General features: G+C 37.6%; 1 long non-coding RNA gene across 4 annotated transcripts in view; it reads right to left on the bottom strand.

Moving 5' to 3' along the window:
* LOC126170775 (uncharacterized) overlaps positions 1-5907 on the bottom strand; it is a 296049-nt gene extending 290142 nt beyond the window's left edge. For all 4 annotated transcript variants that reach the window (XR_007535463.1, XR_007535464.1, XR_007535465.1 and 1 more), the window contains exon 1: positions 5841-5907. This is a non-coding gene — a long non-coding RNA (uncharacterized LOC126170775). The remainder of the gene's footprint in view (positions 1-5840) is intronic.
* Between the last annotated feature and the right edge of the window lie 18411 nt (positions 5908-24318).

Below are 24318 nucleotides of genomic sequence, written 5' to 3'. Positions count from 1 at the left end.
AACTTCCTCTCGTATTCTAAATATTGAGGGACTGTACTTCCTACACCTTTCTACCTCCATAACACATCTCAAAGGGTAAATTCTTTTACACTAAGCCACAACTAACAAAATAACCTGACACAATATAAACCTTATTTACAATCTTACCAATAACCAAGGGTCGCTCAGTGCCTCTTTATTTACTAGTCTTCACTGTATTTCACTTTACAATAGCTAATCACCTCTCCACAATTTGACTCCTTATAACTTCTACAAATTTTAATACTAACACCATCACACTCCTGAAAGCCACTCTCCATTACCAACATCAAGTTTCACCTTCATCATCTACATTTCCAATATTTCCTGTTCTCAACATCAGTACAACTCATTTGCCTAATAGGGATACCAATAAAACTTCTTATCCCGTCACACACAAATACTTCCTCACTATCATTATTCTCCACCACACAAACTGAAATAATTAATTCTATGGCTTGGGAAAGGGCCACGTCCTCACACACACACACCTCCATCCTAAATTTCACCTCACTTCAGGTATCTACATCATTTCGACACACATCGTAAATTAGCATAATTTCTTAATGTTGGATTTGCGTGGGAGCTTCTCATTCCAAACAACAATCAGAATCTATACCTCAATGGGAACGGCCATCAATTACACTTTCTGTACAGCTTACATATACTGCAACTTTTACTACAACAACAGACTTTCCTTTTCTCTCTACATCACCAATAGGGCCTTCGAACACCTTCTACTCTCTTCCTAATTTAAACAGTCAGGGGTCTTACTCTCATCACCTGGCTCATACAAAACTCCAAAACCTCAATAATGCAACTCTCACAATCATATTTTATAACACGTCTCAAACATTACCAACTTGCTAGTCATTGTTTCTTACATCTATACACTCCAACCACACCTATGTTCAATCACCTCTAAGAACTCTTGGGACTCATTCTCACTTTACTTAAACCTATGCCTTCTTCAACACATCATGACTCACTCTACACTTGTATATACTACCTTCAGTCAGACTTCCTTCTTTTCACAGGGCACCTACCATTAATTCGCAAACAACTATTATAAATCATCCACATTTCTGCTCAACTCAGGTCTCCTACTCTGCCATACACAGCGTGTCAACTACACCAATACCTAGTCCTTCATTTACATTCTAATCTCCAACATGCTACCAGCTCACATAAGGGACATCCACGGATTAAGAATTGCCTGGGCAATGGGAATCTCCACCTCATACACTTTAAACTCCATTCTCACAAAATACTCTCTTTTCAGTGATTTCAGCTCATACACATCACCTACATTCCAAATATTTTGAGAATCAAACTATAAACCCTTATCAACTATCCTAATTTTTAGGGGATCAATCTACAGAGGGAGCAAAATTTCTTTCATAACAATCGAACCAACATCCATTTTTTCTCTTTTTTACTTTCCATACTCACTCTAAATTCTCTCATCCTCGCTACCTCATCCAAAGTGAATTATTATTTGATGGGTCTTCAATTCGTACAGCTCTCTACGAATTTCAAAAGATATTTTACTCTCTGGGACAATACATTTTCACCTCTATGGATTATCATTTCGTCAAGTCACACACACTACTAAATCACCATATCACTAACTGTCCAAACTCAATTTTGTAGGCAGGACGTACAGCGGCAACAATATTTCACAAACCATTCACCACCAAACTCTATTTGTCAGCAATTCGCCTTCACTTCATCACACCTCTTTACTACCACACCTCATTCCTACCTTTTTTACATGTTGTCTGGGGTATTGGTTTATATCCTCATCTAAACATCAACCTCTACACTGACACAACATTTTTTTTACCTTCTCTGCAACATTCTTCAACCTTCTATTATACCGCCTGTACAAAATTTAACATCAACTTCACCTCACTCAAGTTTTCAACTCTACTTCAAACCAGACACCATCGGTTACTCCATGCTTTCGTAAACCAGAACATCACTACTTCATTACCTTTATCATTTCTAATTACCACATTATTCCAATTTCATAAACCTCCAAGTCACACACATACCAACTACTTCGTACACACTCTCTCATATGTTACATGTCTCCACTATATAACTTCCTCTCGTATTCTAAATATTGAGGGACTGTACTTCCTACACCTTTCTACCTCCATAACACATCTCAAAGGGTAAATTCTTTTACACTAAGCCACAACTAACAAAATAACCTGACACAATATAAACCTTATTTACAATCTTACCAATAACCAAGGGTCGCTCAGTGCCTCTTTATTTACTAGTCTTCACTGTATTTCACTTTACAATAGCTAATAACCTCTCCACAATTTGACTCCTTATAACTTCTACAAATTTTAATACTAACACCATCACACTCCTGAAAGCCACTCTCCATTACCAACATCAAGTTTCACCTTCATCATCTACATTTTCAATATTTCCTGTTCTCAACATCAGTACAACTCATTTGCCTAATAGGGATACCAATAAAACTTCTTATCCCGTCACACACAAATACTTCCTCACTATCATTATTCTCCACCACACAAACTGAAATAATTAATTCTATGCCTTGGGAAAGGGCCACGTCCTCACACACACACACCTCCATCCTAAATTTCACCTCACATCAGGTATCTACATCATTTCGACACACATCGTAAATTAGCATAATTTCTTAATGTTGGATTTGCGTGGGAGCTTCTCGTTCCAAACAACAATCAGAATCTATACCTCAATGGGAACGGCCATCAATTACACTTTCTGTACAGCTTACATATACCGCAACCTTTACTACGACAACAGACTTTCCTTTTCTCTCTACATCTCCAATAGGGCCTTCGAACACCTTCTACTCTCTTCCTAATTTAAACAGTCAGGGGTCTTACTCTCATCACCTGGCTCATACAAAACTCCAAAACCTCAATAATGCAACTCTCACAATCATATTTTATAACAGGTCTCAAACATTACCAACTTGCTAGTCATTGTTTCTTACATCTATACACTCCAACCACACCTATGTTCAATCACCTCTAAGAACTCTTGGGACTCATTCTCACTTTACTTAAACCTATGCCTTCTTCAACACATCATGACTCACTCTACACTTGTATATACTACCTTCAGTCAGACTTTCTTCTTTTCACAGGGCACCTACCATTAATTCGTAAACAATTATTATAAATCATCCACATTTCTGCTCAACTCAGGTCTCCTCCTACTCTGCCATACACAGCGTGTCAACTGCACCAATACCTAGTCCTTCATTTACATTCTAATCTCCAACATGCTACCAGCTCACATAAGGGACATCCGCGGATTAAGAATTGCCTGGGCAATGGGAATCTCCACCTCATACACTTTAAACTCCATTCTCACAAAATACTCTCTTTTCAGTGATTTCAGCTCATACACATCACCTACATTCCAAATATTTTGAGAATCAAACTATAAACCCTTATCAACTATCCTAATTTTTAGGGGGTCAATCTACAGCGGGAACAAAATTTCTTTCATAACAATCGAACCAACATCCATTTTTTCTCTTTTTTACTTTCCATACTCACTCTAAATTCTCTCATCCTTGCTACCTCATCCAAAGTGAATTATTATTTGATGGGTCTTCTATTCGTACATCTCTCTACAAATTTCAAAGGATATTTTACTCTCTGGGACAATACATTTTCACCTCTATGGATTATCATTTCGTCAAGTCACACACACTACTAAATCACCATATCACTAACTGTCCAAACTCAATTTTGTAGGCAGGACGTACAGGGGCAACAATAGTTCACAAACCATTCACCACCAAACTCTATTTGTCAGCAATTCGCCTTCACTTCATTACACCTCTTTACTACCACACCTCATTCCTACCTTTTTTACATGTTGTCAGGGGTATTGGTTTATATCCTCATCTAAACATCAACCTCTACACTGACACAACATTTTTTTACCTTCTCTGCAACATTCTTCAACCTTCTATTATACCGCCTGTACAAAATTTAACATCAACTTCACCTCACTCAAGTTTTCAACTCTACTTCAAACCAGACACCATCGGTTACTCCATGCTTTCGTAAACCAGAACATCACTACTTCATTACCTTTATCATTTCTAATTACCACATTATTCCAATTTCATAAACCTCCAAGTCACACACATACCAACTACTTCGTACACACTCTCTCATATGTTACATGTCTCCACTATATAACTTCCTCTCGTATTCTAAATATTGAGGGACTGTACTTCCTACACCTTTCTACCTCCATAACACATCTCAAAGGGTAAATTCTTTTACACTAAGCCACAACTAACAAAATAACCTGACACAATATAAACCTTATTTCTAATCTTACCAATAACCAAGGGTCGCTCAGTGCCTCTTTATTTACTAGTCTTCACTGTATTTCACTTTACAATAGCTAATAACCTCTCCACAATTTGACTCCTTATAACTTCTACAAATTTTAATACGAACACCATCACACTCCTGAAAGCCACTCTCCATTACCAACATCAAGTTTCACCTTCATCATCTACATTTCCAATATTTCCTGTTCTCAACATCAGTACAACTCATTTGCCTAATAGGGATACCAATAAAACTTCTTATTCCGTCACACACAAATACTTCCTCACTATCATTATTCTCCACCACACAAACTGAAATAATTAATTCTATGGCTTGGGAAAGGGCCACGTCCTCACACACACACACCTCCATCCTAAATTTCACCTCACATCAGGTATCTACATCATTTCGACACACATCGTAAATTAGCATAATTTCTTAATGTTGGATTTGCGTGGGAGCTTCTCATTCCAAACAACAATCAGAATCTATACCTCAATGGGAATGGCCATCAATTACACTTTCTGTACAGCTTACATATACTGCAACTTTTACTACAACAACAGACTTTCCTTTTCTCTCTACATCACCAATAGGGCCTTCGAACACCTTCTACTCTCTTCCTAATTTAAACAGTCAGGGGTCTTACTCTCATCACCTGGCTCATACAAAACTCCAAAACCTCAATAATGCAACTCTCACAATCATATTTTATAACACGTCTCAAACATTACCAACTTGCTAGTCATTGTTTCTTACATCTATACACTCCAACCACACTTATGTTCAATCACCTCTAAGAACTCTTGGGACTCATTCTCACTTTACTTAAACCTATGCCTTCTTCAACACATCATGACTCACTCTACACTTGTATATACTACCTTCAGTCAGACTTCCTTCTTTACACAGGGCACCTACCATTAATTCGCAAACAACTATTATAAATCATCCACATTTCTGCTCAACTCAGGTCTCCTACTCTGCCATACACAGCGTGTCAACTGCACCAATACCTAGTCCTTCATTTACATTCTAATCTCCAACATGCTACCAGCTCACATAAGGGACATCCACGGATTAAGAATTGCCTGGGCAATGGGAATCTCCACCTCATACACTTTAAACTCCATTCTCACAAAATACTCTCTTTTCAGTGATTTCAGCTCATACACATCACCTACATTCCAAATATTTTGAGAATCAAACTATAAACCCTTATCAACTATCCTAATTTTTAGGGGATCAATCTACAGGGGGAACAAAATTTCTTTCATAACAATCAAACCAACATCTATTTTTTCTCTTTTTTACTTTCCATACTCACTCTAAATTCTCTCATCCTCGCTACCTCATCCAAAGTGAATTATTATTTGATGGGTCTTCTATTCGTACATCTCTCTACGAATTTCAAAGGATATTTTGCTCTCTGGGACAATACATATTCACCTCTATGGATTATCATTTCGTCAAGTCACACACACTACTAAATCACCATATCACTAACTGTCCAAACTCAATTTTGTAGGCAGGACGTACAGGGGCAACAATAGTTCACAAACCATTCACCACCAAACTCTATTTGTCAGCAATTCGCCTTCACTTCATCACACCTCTTTACTACCACACCTCATTCCTACCTTTTTTACATGTTGTCTGGGGTATTGGTTTATATCCTCATCTAAACATCAACCTCTACACTGACACAACATTTTTTTTACCTTCTCTGCAACATTCTTCAACCTTCTATTATACCGCCTGTACAAAATTTAACATCAACTTCACCTCACTCAAGTTTTCAACTCTACTTCAAACCAGACACCATCGGTTACTCCATGCTTTCGTAAACCAGAACATCACTACTTCATTACCTTTATCATTTCTAATTACCACATTATTCCAATTTCATAAACCTCCAAGTCACACACATACCAACTACTTCGTACACACTCTCTCATATGTTACATGTCTCCACTATATAACTTCCTCTCGTATTCTAAATATTGAGGGACTGTACTTCCTACACCTTTCTACCTCCATAACACATCTCAAAGGGTAAATTCTTTTACACTAAGCCACAACTAACAAAATAACCTAACACAATATAAACCATATTTCTAATCTTACCAATAACCAAGGGTCGCTCAGTGCCTCTTTATTTACTAGTCTTCACTGTATTTCACTTTACAGTAGCTAATAACCTCTCCACAATTTGACTCCTTATAACTTCTACAAATTTTAATACTAACACCATCACACTCCTGAAAGCCACTCTCCATTACCAACATCAAGTTTCACCTTCATCATCTACATTTCCAATATTTCCTGTTCTCAACATCAGTACAACTCATTTGCCTAATAGGGATACCAATAAAACTTCTTATCCCGTCACACACAAATACTTCCTCACTATCATTATTCTCCACCACACAAACTGAAATAATTAATTCTATGGCTTGGGAAAGGGCCACGTCCTCACACACACACACCTCCATCCTAAATTTCACCTCACATCAGGTATCTACATCATTTCGACACACATCGTAAATTAGCATAATTTCTTAATGTTGGATTTGCGTGGGAGCTTCTCATTCCAAACAACAATCAGAATCTATACCTCAATGGGAACGGCCATCAATTACACTTTCTGTACAGCTTACATATACTGCAACTTTTACTACAACAACAGACTTTCCTTTTCTCTCTACATCACCAATAGGGCCTTCGAACACCTTCTACTCTCTTCCTAATTTAAACAGTCAGGGGTCTTACTCTCATCACCTGGCTCATACAAAACTCCAAAACCTCAATAATGCAACTCTCACAATCATATTTTATAACACGTCTCAAACATTACCAACTTGCTAGTCATTGTTTCTTACATCTATACACTCCAACCACACCTATGTTCAATCACCTCTAAGAACTCTTGGGACTCATTCTCACTTTACTTAAACCTATGCCTTCTTCAACACATCATCACTCACTCTACACTTGTATATACTACCTTCAGTCAGACTTCCTTCTTTTCACAGGGCACCTACCATTAATTCGCAAACAACTATTATAAATCATCCACATTTCTGCTCAACTCAGGTCTCCTACCCTGCCATACACAGCGTGTCAACTGCACCAATACCTAGTCCTTCATTTACATTCTAATCTCCAACATGCTACCAGCTCACATAAGGGACATCCACGGATTAAGAATTGCCTGGGCAATGGGAATCTCCACCTCATACACTTTAAACTCCATTCTCACAAAATACTCTCTTTTCAGTGATTTCAGCTCATACACATCACCTACATTCCAAATATTTTGAGAATCAAACTATAAACCCTTATCAACTATCCTAATTTTTAGGGGATCAATCTACAGGGGGAAAAAAATTTCTTTCATAACAATCAAACCAACATCCATTTTTTCTCTTTTTTACTTTCCATACTCACTCAAAATTCTCTCATCCTCGCTACCTCATCCAAAGTGAATTATTATTTGATGGGTCTTCTATTCGTACATCTCTCTACGAATTTCAAAGGATATTTTACTCTCTGGGACAATACATTTTCACCTCTATGGATTATCATTTCGTCAAGTCACACACACTACTAAATCACCATATCACTAACTGTCCAAACTCAATTTTGTAGGCAGGACGTACAGTGGCAACAATAGTTCACAAACCATTCACCACCAAACTCTATTTGTCAGCAATTCGCCTTCACTTTATCACACCTCTTTACTACCACACCTCATTCCTACCTTTTTTACATGTTCTCTGGGGTATTGTTTTATATCCTCATCTATAAATCAACCTCTACACTGACACAACATTTTTTTACCTTCTCTGCAACATTCTTCAACCTTCTATTATACCACCTTTACAAAATTTAACACCAACTTCACCTCACTCAAGTTTTCAACTCTACTTCAAACCAGACACCATCGGTTACTCCATGCTTTCGTAAACCAGAACATCACTACTTCATTACCTTCATCATTTCTAATTACCACATTATTCCAATTTCATAAACCTCCAAGTCACACACATACCAACTACTTCGTACTCACTCTCTCATATGTTACATGTCTCCACTATATAACTTCCTCTCGTATTCTAAATATTGAGGGACTGTACTTCCTACACCTTTCTACCTCCATAACACATCTCAAAGGGTAAATTCTTTTCCACTAAGCCACAACTAACAAAATAACCTGACACAATATAAACCTTATTTCTAATCTTACCAATAACCAAGGGTCGCTCAGTGCCTCTTTATTTACTAGTCTTCACTGTATTTCACTTTACAATAGCTAATAACCTCTCCACAATTTGACTCCTTATAACTTCTACAAGTTTTAATACTAACACCATCACACTCCTGAAAGCCACTCTCCATTACCAACATCAAGTTTCACCTTCATCATCTACATTTTCAATATTTCCTGTTCTCAACATCACTACAACTCATTTGCCTAATAGGGATACCAATAAAACTTCTTATCCCGTCACACACAAATACTTCCTCACTATCATTATTCTCCACCACACAAACTGAAATAATTAATTCTATGGCTTGGGAAAGGGCCACGTCCTCACACACACACACCTCCATCCTAAATTTCACCTCACATCAGGTATCTACATCATTTCGACACACATCATAAATTAGCATAATTTCTTAATGTTGGATTTGCGTGGGAGCTTCTCGTTCAAAACAACAATCAGAATCTATACCTCAATGTGAACGGCCATCAATTACACTTTCTGTACAGCTTACATATACTGCAACTTTTACTACAACAACAGACTTTCCTTTTCTCTCTACATCACCAATAGGGCCTTTGAACACCTTCTACTCTCTTCCTAATTTAAACAGTCAGGGGTCTTACTCTCATCACCTGGCTCATACAAAACTCCAAAACCTCAATAATGCAACTCTCACAATCATATTTTATAACAGGTCTCAAACATTACCAACTTGCTAGTCATTGTTTCTTACATCTATACACTCCAACCACACCTATGTTCAATCACCTCTAAGAACTCTTGGGACTCATTCTCACTTTACTTAAACCTATGCCTTCTTCAACACACCATGACTCACTCTAGACTTGTATATACTACCTTCAGTCAGACTTCCTTCTTTTCACAGGGCACCTACCATTAATTCGCAAACAACTATTATAAATCATCCACATTTCTGCTCAACTCAGGTCTCCTACTCTGCCATACACAACGTGTCAACTGCACCAATACCTAGTCCTTCATTTACATTCTAATCTCCAACATGCTACCAGCTCACATAAGGGACATCCACGGATTAAGAATTGCCTGGGCAATGGGAATCTCCACCTCATACACTTTAAACTCCATTCTCACAAAATACTCTCTTTTCAGTGATTTCAGCTCATACACATCACCTACATTCCAAATACTTTGAGAATCAAACTATAAACCCTTATCAACTATCCTAATTTTTAGGGGATCAATCTACAGAGGGAGCAAAATTTCTTTCATAACAATCGAACCAACATCCATTTTTTCTCTTTTTTACTTTCCATACTCACTCTAAATTCTCTCATCCTCGCTACCTCATCCAAAGTGAATTATTATTTGATGGGTCTTCTATTCGTACATCTCTCTACGAATTTCAAAAGATATTTTACTCTCTGGGACAATACATTTTCACCTCTACGGATTATCATTTCGTCAAGTCACACACACTACTAAATCACCATATCACTAACTGTCCAAACTCAATTTTGTAGGCAGGACGTACAGCGGCAACAATAGTTCACAAACCATTCACCACCAAACTCTATTTGTCAGCAACTCGCCTTCACTTCATCACACCTCTTTACTACCACACCTCATTCCTACCTTTTTTACATGTTCTCTGGGGTATTGGTTTATATCCGCATCTAAACATCAACCTCTACACTGACACAACATTTTTTTTACCTTCTCTGCAATATTCTTCAACCATCTATTATACCGCCTGTACAAAATTTAACATCAACTTCACCTCACTCAAGTTTTCAACTCTACTTCAAACCAGACACCATCGGTTACTCCATGCTTTCGTAAACCAGAACATCACTACTTCATTACCTTCATCATTTCTAATTACCACATTATTCCAATTTCATAAACCTCCAAGTCACACACATACCAACTACTTCGTACACACTCTCTCATATGTTACATGTCTCCACTATATAACTTCCTCTCGTATTCTAAATATTGAGGGACTGTACTTCCTACACCTTTCTACCTCCATAACACATCTCAAAGGGTAAATTCTTTTACACTAAGCCACAACTAACAAAATAACCTGACACAATATAAACCTTATTTCTAATCTTACCAATAACCAAGGGTCGCTCAGTGCCTCTTTATTTACTAGTCTTCACTGTATTTCACTTTACAATAGCTAATAACCTCTCCACAATTTGACTCCTTATAACTTCTACAAATTTTAATACTAACACCATCACACTCCTGAAAGCCACTCTCCATTACCAACATCAAGTTTCACCTTCATCATCTACATTTCCAATATTTCCTGTTCTCAACATCAGTACAACTCATTTGCCTAATAGGGATACCAATAAAACTTCTTATCCCGTCACACACAAATACTTCCTCACTATCATTATTCTCCACCACACAAACCGAAATAATTAATTCTATGGCTTGGGAAAGGGCCACGTCCTCACACACACACACCTCCATCCTAAATTTCACCTCACATCAGGTATCTACATCATTTCGACACACATCGTAAATTAGCATAATTTCTTAATGTTGGATTTGCGTGGGAGCTTCTCGTTCCAAACAACAATCAGTATCTATACCTCAATGGGAACGGCCATCAATTACACTTTCTGTACAGCTTACATATACCGCAACCTTTACTGCGACAACAGACTTTCCTTTTCTCTCTACATCTCCAATAGGGCCTTCGAACACCTTCTACTCTCTTCCTAATTTAAACAGTCAGGGGTCTTACTCTCATCACCTTGCTCATACAAAACTCCAAAACCTCAATAATGCATCTCTCACAATCATATTTTATAACAGGTCTCAAACATTACCAACTTGCTAGTCATTGTTTCTTACATCTATACACTCCAACCACACCTATGTTCAATCACCTCTAAGAACTCTTGGGACTCATTCTCACTTTACTTAAACCTATGCCTTCTTCAACACATCATGACTCACTCTACACTTGTATATACTACCTTCAGTCAGACTTCCTTCTTTTCACAGGGCACCTACCATTAATTCGCAAACAATTATTATAAATCATCCACATTTCTGCTCAACTCAGGTCTCCTCCTACTCTGCCATACACAGCGTGTCAACTGCACCAATACCTAGTCCTTCATTTACATTCTAATCTCCAACATGCTACCAGCTCACATAAGGGACATCCAAGGATTAAGAATTGCCTGGGCAATGGGAATCTCCACCTCATACACTTTAAACTCCATTCTCACAAAATACTCTCTTTTCAGTGATTTCAGCTCATACACATCACCTACATTCCAAATATTTTGAGAATCAAACTATAAACCCTTATCAACTATCCTAAGTTTTAGGGGATCAATCTACAGGGGGAACAAAATTTCTTTCATAACAATCAAACCAACATCCATTTTTTCTCTTTTTTACTTTCCATACTCACTCTAAATTCTCTCATCCTCGCTACCTCACCCAAAGTGAATTATTATTTGATGGGTCTTCTATTCGTACATCTCTCTACGAATTTCAAAGGATATTTTACTCTCTGGGACAATACATTTTCACCTCTATGGATTATCATTTCGTCAAGTCACACACACTACTAAATCACCATATCACTAACTGTCCAAACTCAATTTTGTAGGCAGGACGTACAGGGGGAACAATAGTTCACAAACCATTCACCACCAAACTCTATTTGTCAGCAATTCGCCTTCACTTCATCACACCTCTTTACTACCACACCTCATTCCTACCTTCTTTACATGTTCTCTGGGGTATTGTTTTATATCCTCATCTATAAATCAACCTCTACACTGACACAACATTTTTTTACTTTCTCTGCAACATTCTTCAACCTTCTATTATACCACCTTTACAAAATTTAACATCAACTTCACCTCACTCAAGTTTTCAACTCTACTTCAAACCAGACACCATCGGTTACTCCATGCTTTCGTAAACCAGAACATCACTACTTCATTACCTTCATCATTTCTAATTACCACATTATTCCAATTTCATCAACCTCCAAGTCACACACATTCCAACTACTTCGTACTCACTCTCTCATATGTTACATGTCTCCACTATATAACTTCCTCTCGTATTCTAAATATTGAGGGACTGTACTTCCTACACCTTTCTACCTCCATAACACATCTCAAAGGGTAAATTCTTTTACACTAAGCCACAACTAACAAAATAACCTGACACAATATAAACCTTATTTCTAATCTTACCAATAACCAAGGGTCGCTCAGTGCCTCTTTATTTACTAGTCTTCACTGTATTTCACTTTACAATAGCTAATAACCTCTCCACAATTTGACTCCTTATAACTTCTGCAAATATTAATACTAACACCATCACACTCCTGAAAGCCACTCCCCATTACCAACATCAAGTTTCACCTTCATCATCTACATTTTCAATATTTCCTGTTCTCAACATCAGTACAACTCATTTGCCTAATAGGGATACCAATAAAACTTCTTATCCCGTCACACACAAATACTTCCTCACTATCATTATTCTCCACCACACAAACTGAAATAATTAATTCTATGGCTTGGGAAAGGGCCACGTCCTCACACACACACACCTCCATCCTAAATTTCACCTCACATCAGGTATCTACATCATTTCGACACACATCGTAAATTAGCATAATTTCTTAATGTTGGATTTGCGTGGGAGCTTCTCGTTCCAAACAACAATCAGAATCTATACCTCAATGGGAACGGCCATCAATACAATTTCTGTACAGCTTACATATACCGCAACCTTTACTACGACAACAGACTTTCCTTTTCTCTCTACATCTCCAATAGGGCCTTCGAACACCTACTCTCTTCCTAATTTAAACAGTCAGGGGTCTTACTCTCATCACCTGGCTCATACAAAACTCCAAAACCTCAATAATGCAACTCTCACAATCATATTTTATAACATGTCTCAAACATTACCAACTTGCTAGTCATTGTTTCTTACATCTATACACTCCAACCACACCTATGTTCAATCACCTCTAAGAACTCTTGGGACTCATTCTCACTTTACTTAAACCTATGCCTTCTTCAACACATCATGACTCACTCTACACTTGTATATACTACCTTCAGTCAGACTTCCTTCTTTTCACAGGGCACCTACCATTAATTCGCAAACAATTATTATAAATCATCCACATTTCTGCTCAACTCAGGTCTCCTCCTACTCTGTCATACACAGCATGTCAACTGCACCAATACCTAGTCCTTCATTTACATTCTAATCTCCAACATGCTACCAGCTCACATAAGGGACATCCAAGGATTAAGAATTGCCTGGGCAATGGGAATCTCCACCTCATACACTTTAAACTCCATTCTCACAAAATACTCTCTTTTCAGTGATTTCAGCTCATACACATCACCTACATTCCAAATATTTTGAGAATCAAACTATAAACCCTTATCAACTATCCTAATTTTTAGGGGATCAATCTACAGAGGGAGCAAAATTTCTTTCATAACAATCGAACCAACATCCATTTTTTCTCTTTTTTACTTTCCATACTCACTCTAAATTCACTCATCCTCGCTACCTCATCCAAAATGAATTATTATTTGATGGGTCTTCTATTCGTACATCTCTCTACGAATTTCAAAGGATATTTTACTCTCTGGGACAATACATTTTCACCTCTATGGATTATCATTTCGTCAAGTCACACACACTACTAAATCACCATATCACTAACTGTCCAAACTCAATTTTGTAGGCAGGACGTACAGGGGCAACAATAGTTCACAAACCATTCACCACCAAACTCTATTTGTCAGCAATTCGCCTTCACTTCATCACACCTCTTTACTACCACACCTCATTCCTACCTTTTTTACATGTTCTCTGGGGTATTGGTTTATATCCTCATCTAAACATCAACCTCTACACTGACACAACATTTTTTTACCTTCTCTGCAACATTCTTCAACCTTCTATTATACCACCTGTACAAAATTTAACATCAACTTCACCTCACTCAAGTTTTTAACTGTACTCCAAACCAGACACCATCGGTTACTCCATGCTTTCGTAAACCAGAACATCACTACTTCATTACCTTCATCATTTCTAATTACCACGTTATTCCAATTTCATAAACCTCCAAGTCACACATATACCAACTACTTCGTACTCACTCTCTCATATGTTACATGTCTCCACTATATAACTTCCTCTCGTATTCTAAATATTGAGGGACTGTACTTCCTACACCTTTCTACCTCCATAACACATCTCAAAGGGTAAATTCTTTTACACTAAGCCACAACTAACAAAATAACCTGACACAATATAAACCTTATTTCTAATCTTACCAATAACCAAGGGTCGCTCAGTGCCTCTTTATTTACTAGTCTTCACTGTATTTCACTTTACAATAGCTAATAACCTCTCCACAATTTGACTCCTTATAACTTCTGCAAATTTTAATACTAACACCATCACACTCCTGAAAGCCACTCCCCATTACCAACATCAAGTTTCACCTTCATCATCTACATTTTCAATATTTCCTGTTCTCAACATCACTACAACTCATTTGCCTAATAGGGATACCAATAAAACTTCTTATCCCGTCACACACAAATACTTCCTCACTATCATTATTTTCCACCACACAATCTGAAATAATTAATTCTATGGCTTGGGAAAGGGCCACGTCCTCACACACACACACCTCCATCCTAAATTTCACCTCACATCAGGTATCTACATCATTTCGACACACATCGTAAATTAGCATAATTTCTTAATGTTGGATTTGCGTGGGAGCTTCTCGTTCCAAACAACAATCAGAATCTATACCTCAATGGGAACGGCCATCAATACACTTTCTGTACAGCTTACATATACCGCAACCTTTACTACGACAACAGACTTTCCTTTTCTCTCTACATCTCTAATAGGGCCTTCGAACACCTACTCTCTTCCTAATTTAAACAGTCAGGGGTCTTACTCTCATCACCTGGCTCATACAAAACTCCAAAACCTCAATAATGCAACTCTCACAATCATATTTTATAACAGGTCTCAAACATTACCAACTTGCTAGTCATTGTTTCTTACATCTATACACTCCAACCACACCTATGTTCAATCACCTCTAAGAACTCTTGGGACTCATTCTCACTTTACTTAAACCTATGCCTTCTTCAACACATCATGACTCACTCTACACTTGTATATACTACCTTCAGTCAGACTTCCTTCTTTTCACAGGGCACCTACCATTAATTCGCAAACAATTATTATAAATCATCCACATTTCTGCTCAACTCAGGTCTCCTCCTACTCTGCCATACACAGCATGTCAACTGCACCAATACCTAATCCTTCATTTACATTCTAATCTCCAACATGCTACCAGCTCACATAAGGGACATCCAAGGATTAAGAATTGCCTGGGCAATGGGAATCTCCACCTCATACACTTTAATCTCCATTCTCACAAAATACTCTCTTTTCAGTGATTTCAGCTCATACACATCACCTACATTCCAAATATTTTGAGAATCAAACTATAAACCCTTATCAACTATCCTAATTTTTAGGGGATCAATCTACAGGGGGAAAAAAATTTCTTTCATAACAATCAAACCAACATCCATTTTTTTTTCTTTTTTACTTTCCATACTCACTCTAAATTCTCTCATCCTCGCTACCTCATCCAAAGTGAATTATTATTTGATGGGTCTTCTATTCGTACATCTCTCTACGAATTTCAAAGGATATTTTACTCTCTGGGACAATACATTTTCACCTCTATGGATTATCATTTCGTCAAGTCACACACACTACTAAATCACCATATCACTAACTGTCCAAACTCAATTTTGTAGGCAGGACGTACAGGGGCAACAATAGTTCACAAACCATTCACCACCAAACTCTATTTGTCAGCAATTCGCCTTCACTTCATCACACCTCTTTACTACCACACCTCATTCCTACCTTTTTTACATGTTCTCTGGGGTATTGGTTTATATCTTCATCTAAACATCAACCTCTACACTGACACAACATTTTTTTACCTTCTCTGCAACATTCTTCAACCTTCTATTATACCACCATCAACTTCACCTCACTCAAGTGTTTAACTCTACTCCAAACCAGACACCATCGGTTACTCCATGCTTTCGTAAACCAGAACATCACTACTTCATTACCTTCATCATTTCTAATTACCACATTATTCCAATTTCATAAACCTCCACGTCACACACATACCAACTACTTCGTACACACTCTCTCATATGTTACATGTCTCCACTATATAACTTCCTCTCGTATTCTAAATATTGAGGGACTGTACTTCCTACACCTTTCTACCTCCATAACACATCTCAAAGGGTAAATTCTTTTACACTAAGCCACAACTAACAAAATAACCTGACACAATATAAACCTTATTTCTAATCTTACCAATAACCAAGGGTCGCTCAGTGCCTCTTTATTTACTAGTCTTCACTGTATTTCACTTTACAATAGCTAATAACCTCTCCACAATTTGACTCCTTATAACTTCTGCAAATTTTAATACTAACACCATCACACTCCTGAAAGCCACTCTCCATTACCAACATCAAGTTTCACCTTCATCATCTACATTTTTAATATTTCCTGTTCTCAACATCAGCACAACTCATTTGCCTAATAGGGATACCAATAAAACTTCTTATCCCGTCACACACAAATACTTCCTCACTATCATTATTCTCCACCTCACAAACTGAAATAATTAATTCTATGGCTTGGGAAAGGGCCACGTCCTCACACACACACACCTCCATCCTAAATTTCACCTCACATCAGGTATCTACATCATTTCGACACACATCATAAATTAGCATAATTTCTTAATGTTGGATTTGCGTGGGAGCTTCTCGTTCAAAACAACAATCAGAATCTATACCTCAATGGGAACGGCCATCAATTACACTTTCTGTACAGCTTACATATACCGCAACCTTTACTACGACAACAGACTTTCCTTTTCTCTCTACATCTCCAATAGGGCCTTCGAACACCTACTCTCTTCCTAATTTAAACAGTCAGGGGTCTTACTCTCATCACCTGGCTCATACAAAACTCCAAAACCTCAATAATGCAACTCTCACAATCATATTTTATAACAGGTCTCAAACATTACCAACTTGCTAGTCATTGTTTCTTACATCTATACACTCCAACCACACCTATGTTCAATCACCTCTAAGAACTCTTGGGACTCATTCTCACTTTACTTAAACCTATGCCTTCTTCAACACATCATGGCTCACTCTACACTTGTATATACTACCTTCAGTCAGACTTCCTTCTTTTCACAGGGCACCTACCATTAATTCGCAAACAATTATTATAAATCATCCACATTTCTGCTCAACTCAGGTCTCCTCCTACTCTGCCATACACAGCATGTCAACTGCACCAATACCTAGTCCTTCATTTACATTCTAATCTCCAACATGCTACCAGCTCACATAAGGGACATCCAAGGATTAAGAATTGCCTGGGCAATGGGAATCTCCACCTCATACACTTTAAACTCCATTCTCACAAAATACTCTCTTTTCAGTGATTTCAGCTCATACACATCACCTACATTCCAAATATTTTGAGAATCAAACTATAAACCCTTATCAACTATCCTAATTTTTAGGGGATCAATCTACAGAGGGAGCAAAATTTCTTTCATAACAATCGAACCAACATCCATTTTTTCTCTTTTTTACTTTCCATACTCACTCTAAATTCTCTCATCCTCGCTACCTCATCCAAAGTGAATTATTATTTGATGGGTCTTCTATTCGTACATCTCTCTACGAATTTCAAAGGATATTTTACTCTCTGGGACAATACATTTTCACCTCTATGGATTATCATTTCGTCAAGTCACACACACTACTAAATCACCATATCACTAACTGTCCAAACTCAATTTTGTAGGCAGGACGTACAGGGGCAACAATAGTTCACAAACCATTCACCACCAAACTCTATTTGTCAGCAATTCGCCTTCACTTCATCACACCTCTTTACTACCACACCTCATTCCTACCTTTTTTACATGTTCTCTTGGGTATTGGTTTATATCCTCATCTAAACATCAACCTCTACACTGACACAACATTTTTTTACCTTCTCTGCAACATTCTTCAACCTTCTATTATACCACCTGTACAAAATTTAACATCAACTTCACCTCACTCAAGTTTTTAACTCTACTCCAAACCAGACACCATCGGTTACTCCATGCTTTCGTAAACCAGACCATCACTACTTCATTACCTTCATCATTTGTAATTACCACATTATTCCAATTTCATAAACCTCCACGTCACACACATACCAACTACTTCGTACACACTCTCTCATATGTTATATGTCTCCACTATATAACTTCCTCTCGTATTCTAAATATTGAGGGACTGTGCTTCCTACACCTTTCTACCTCCATAACACATCTCAAAGGGTAAATTCTTTTACACTAAGCCACAACTAACAAAATAACCAGACACAATATAAACCTTATTTCTAATCTTACCAATAACCAAGGGTCGCTCAGTGCCTCTTTATTTACTAGTCTTCACTGTATTTCACTTTACAATAGCTAATAACCTCTCCACAATTTGACTCCTTATAACTTCTGCAAATTTTAATACTAACACCATCACACTCCTGAAAGCCACTCTCCATTACCAACATCAAGTTTCACCTTCATCATCTGCATTTTCAATATTTCCTGTTCTCAACATCACTACAACTCATTTGCCTAATAGGGATACCAATAAAACTTCTTATCCCGTCACACACAAATACTTCCTCACTATCATTATTCTTCACCACACAATCTGAAATAATTAATTCTATGGCTTGGGAAAGGGCCACGTCCTCACACACACACACCTCCATCCTTAATTTCACCTCACATCAGGTATCTACATCATTTCGACACACATCATAAATTAGCATAATTTCTTAATGTTGGATTTGCGTGGGAGCTTCTCGTTCCAAACAACAATCAGAATCTATACCTCAATGGGAACGGCCATCAATTACACTTTCTGTACAGCTTACATATACCGCAACCTTTACTACGACAACAGACTTTCCTTTTCTCTCTACATCTCCAATAGCGCCTTCGAACACCTTCTACTCTCTTCCTAATTTAAACAGTCAGGGGTCTTACTCTCATCACCTGGCTCATACAAAACTCCAAAACCTCAATAATGCAACTCTCACAATCATATTTTATAACATGTCTCAAACATTACCAACTTGCTAGTCATTGTTTCTTACATCTATACACTCCAACCACACCTATGTTCAATCACCTCTAAGAACTCTTGGGACTCATTCTCACTTTACTTAAACCTATGCCTTCTTCAACACATCATGACTCACTCTACACTTGTATATACTTCCTTCAGTGAGACTTCCTTCTTTTCACAGGGCACCTACCATTAATTCGCAAACAATTATTATAAATCATCCACATTTCTGCTCAACTCAGGTCTCCTCCTACTCTGCCATACACAGCATGTCAACTGCACCAATACCTAGTCCTTCATTTACATTCTAATCTCCAACATGCTACCAGCTCACATAAGGGACATCCAAGGATTAAGAATTGCCTGGGCAATGGGAATCTCCACCTCATACACTTTAAACTCCATTCTCACAAAATACTCTCTTTTCAGTGATTTCAGCTCATACACATCACCTACATTCCAAATATTTTGAGAATCAAACTATAAACCCTTATCAACTATCCTAATTTTTAGGGGATCAATCTACAGAGGGAGCAAAATTTCTTTCATAACAATCGAACCAACATCCATATTTTCTCTTTTTTACTTTCCATACTCACTCTAAATTCTCTCATCCTCGCTACCTCATCCAAAGTGAATTATTATTTGATGGGTCTTCTATTCGTACATCTCTCTACGAATTTCAAAGGATATTTTACTCTCTGGGACAATACATTTTCACCCCTATGGATTATCATTTCGTCAAGTCACACACACTACTAATACACCATATCACTAACTGTCCAAACTCAATTTTGTAGGCAGGACGTACAGGGGCAACAATAGTTCACAAACCATTCACCACCAAACTCAATTTGTCAGCAATTCGTGGGGTATTGTTTTATATCCTCATCTATAAATCAACCTCTACACTGACACAACATTTTTTTACCTTCTCTGCAACATTCTTCAACCATCTATTATACCACCTTTACAAAATTTAACATCAACTTCACCTCACTCAAGTTTTCAACTCTACTTCAAACCAGACACCATCGGTTACTCCATGCTTTCGTAAACCAGAACATCACTACTTCATTACCTTCATCATTTCTAATTACCACATTATTCCAATTTCATAAACCTCCAAGTCACACACATACCAACTACTTCGTACTCACTCTCTCATATGTTACATGTCTCCACTATATAACTTCCTCTCGTATTCTAAATATTGAGGGACTGTACTTCCTACACCTTTCTACCTCCATAACACATCTCAAAGGGTAAATTCTTTTACACTAAGCCACAACTAACAAAATAACCTGACACAATATAAACCTTATTTCTAATCTTACCAATAACCAAGGGTCGCTCAGTGCCTCTTTATTTACTAGTCTTCACTGTATTTCACTTTACAATAGCTAATAACCTCACCACAATTTGACTCCTTATAACTTCTGCAAATTTTAATACTAACACCATCACACTCCTGAAAGCCACTCTCCATTACCAACATCAAGTTTCACCTTCATCATCTACATTTTCAATATTTCCTGTTCTCAACATCAGTACAACTCATTTGCCTAATAGGGATACCAATAAAACTTCTTATCCCGTCACACACAAATACTTCCTCACTATCATTATTCTCCACCACACAATCTGAAATAATTAATTCTATGGCTTGGGAAAGGGCCACGTCCTCACACACACCTCCATCCTAAATTTCACCTCACATCAGGTATCTACATCATTTCGACACACATCGTAAATTAGCATAATTTCTTAATGTTGGATTTGCGTGGGAGCTTCTCGTTCCAAACAACAATCAGAATCTATACCTCAATGGGAACAGCCATCAATTACACTTTCTGTACAGCTTACATATACCGCAACCTTTACTACGACAACAGACTTTCCTTTTCTCTCTACATCTCCAATAGGGCCTTCGAACACCTAATCTCTTCCTAATTTAAACAGTCAGGGGTCTTACTCTCATCACCTGGCTCATACAAAACTCCAAAACCTCAATAATGCAACTCTCACAATCATATTTTATAACATGTCTCAAACATTACCAACTTGCTAGTCATTGTTTCTTACATCTATACACTCCAACCACACCAATGTTCAATCACCTCTAAGAACTCTTGGGACTCATTCTCACTTTACTTAAACCTATGCCTTCTTCAACACATCATGACTCACTCTACACTTGTATATACTACCTTCAGTCAGACTTCCTTCTTTTCACAGGGCACCTACCATTAATTCGCAAACAATTATTATAAATCGTCCACATTTCTGCTCAACTCAGGTCTCCTCCTACTCTGCCATACACAGCATGTCAACTGCACCAATACCTAGTCCTTCATTTACATTCTAATCTCCAACATGCTACCAGCTCACATAAGGGACATCCAAGGATTAAGAATTGCCTGGGCAATGGGAATCTCCACCTCATACACTTTAAACTCCATTCTCACAAAATACTCTCTTTTCAGTGATTTCAGCTCATACACATCACCTACATTCCAAATATTTTGAGAATCAAACTATAAACCCTTATCAACTATCCTAATTTTTAGGGAATCAATCTACAGAGGGAGCAAAATTTCTTTCATAACAATCGAACCAACATCCATTTTTTCTCTTTTTTACTTTCCATACTCACTCTAAATTCTCTCATCCTCGCTACCTCATCCAAAGTGAATTATTATTTGATGGGTCTTCTATTCGTACATCTCTCTACGAATTTCAAAGGATATTTTACTCTCTGGGACAATACATTTTCACCTCTATGGATTATCATTTCGTCAAGTCACACACACTACTAAATCACCATATCACTAACTGTCCAAACTCAATTTTGTAGGCAGGACGTACAGGGGCAACAATAGTTCACAAACCATTCACCACCAAACTCTATTTGTCAGCAATTCGCCTTCACTTCATCACACCTCTTTACTACCACACCTCATTCCTACCTTTTTTACATGTTCTCTGGGGTATTGGTTTATATCCTCATCTAAACATCAACCTCTACACTGACACAACATTTTTTTACCTTCTCTGCAACATTCTTCAACCTTCTATTATACCACCTGTACAAAATTTAACATCAACTTCACCTCACTCAAGTTTTCAACTCTACTTCAAACCAGACACCATCGGTTACTCGATGCTTTCGTAAACCAGAACACCACTACTTCATTACCTTCATCATTTCTAATTACCAAATTATTCCAATTTCATAAACCTCCACGTCACACACATACCAACTACTTCATACACACTCTCTCATATGTTACATGTCTCCACTATATAACTTCCTCTCGTATTCTAAATATTGAGGGACTGTACTTCCTACACCTTTCTACCTCCATAACACATCTCAAAGGGTAAATTCTTTTACACTAAGCCACAACTAACAAAATAACCTGACACAATATAAACCTTATTTCTAATCTTACCAATAACCAAGGGTCGCTCAGTGCCTCTTTATTTACTAGTCATCACTGTATTTCACTTTACAATAGCTAATAACCTCACCACAATTTGACTCCTTATAACTTCTGCAAATTTTAATACTAACACCATCACACTCCTGAAAGCCACTCTCCATTACCAACATCAAGTTTCACCTTCATCATCTACATTTTCAATATTTCCTGTTCTCAACATCAGTACAACTCATTTGCCTAATAGGGATACCAATAAAACTTCTTATCCCGTCACACACAAATACTTCCTCACTATCATTATTCTCCACCACACAATCTGAAATAATTAATTCTATGGCTTGGGAAAGGGCCACGTCCTCACACACACCTCCATCCTAAATTTCACCTCACATCAGGTATCTACATCATTTCGACACACATCGTAAATTAGCATAATTTCTTAATGTTGGATTTGCGTGGGAGCTTCTCGTTCCAAACAACAATCAGAATCTATACCTCAATGGGAACGGCCATCAATTACACTTTCTGTACAGCTTACATATACCGCAACCTTTACTACGACAACAGACTTTCCTTTTCTCTCTACATCTCCAATAGGGCCTTCGAACACCTAATCTCTTCCTAATTTAAACAGTCAGGGGTCTTACTCTCATCACCTGGCTCATACAAAACTCCAAAACCTCAATAATGCAACTCTCACAATCATATTATATAACATGTCTCAAACATTACCAACTTGCTAGTCATTGTTTCTTACATCTATACACTCCAACCACACCTATGTTCAATCACCTCTAAGAACTCTTGGGACTCATTCTCACTTTACTTAAACCTATGCCTTCTTCAACACATCATGACTCACTCTACACTTGTATATACTACCTTCAGTCAGACTTCCTTCTTTTCA

The sequence above is a fragment of the Schistocerca cancellata genome, chromosome 1 (assembly GCF_023864275.1).
Source record: "Schistocerca cancellata isolate TAMUIC-IGC-003103 chromosome 1, iqSchCanc2.1, whole genome shotgun sequence".
Taxonomy (NCBI): domain Eukaryota; kingdom Metazoa; phylum Arthropoda; class Insecta; order Orthoptera; family Acrididae; genus Schistocerca; species Schistocerca cancellata.
The sequence above is the reverse complement of the archived record's forward strand: the minus strand, read 5'-3'. Positions and strand labels throughout refer to the sequence as shown.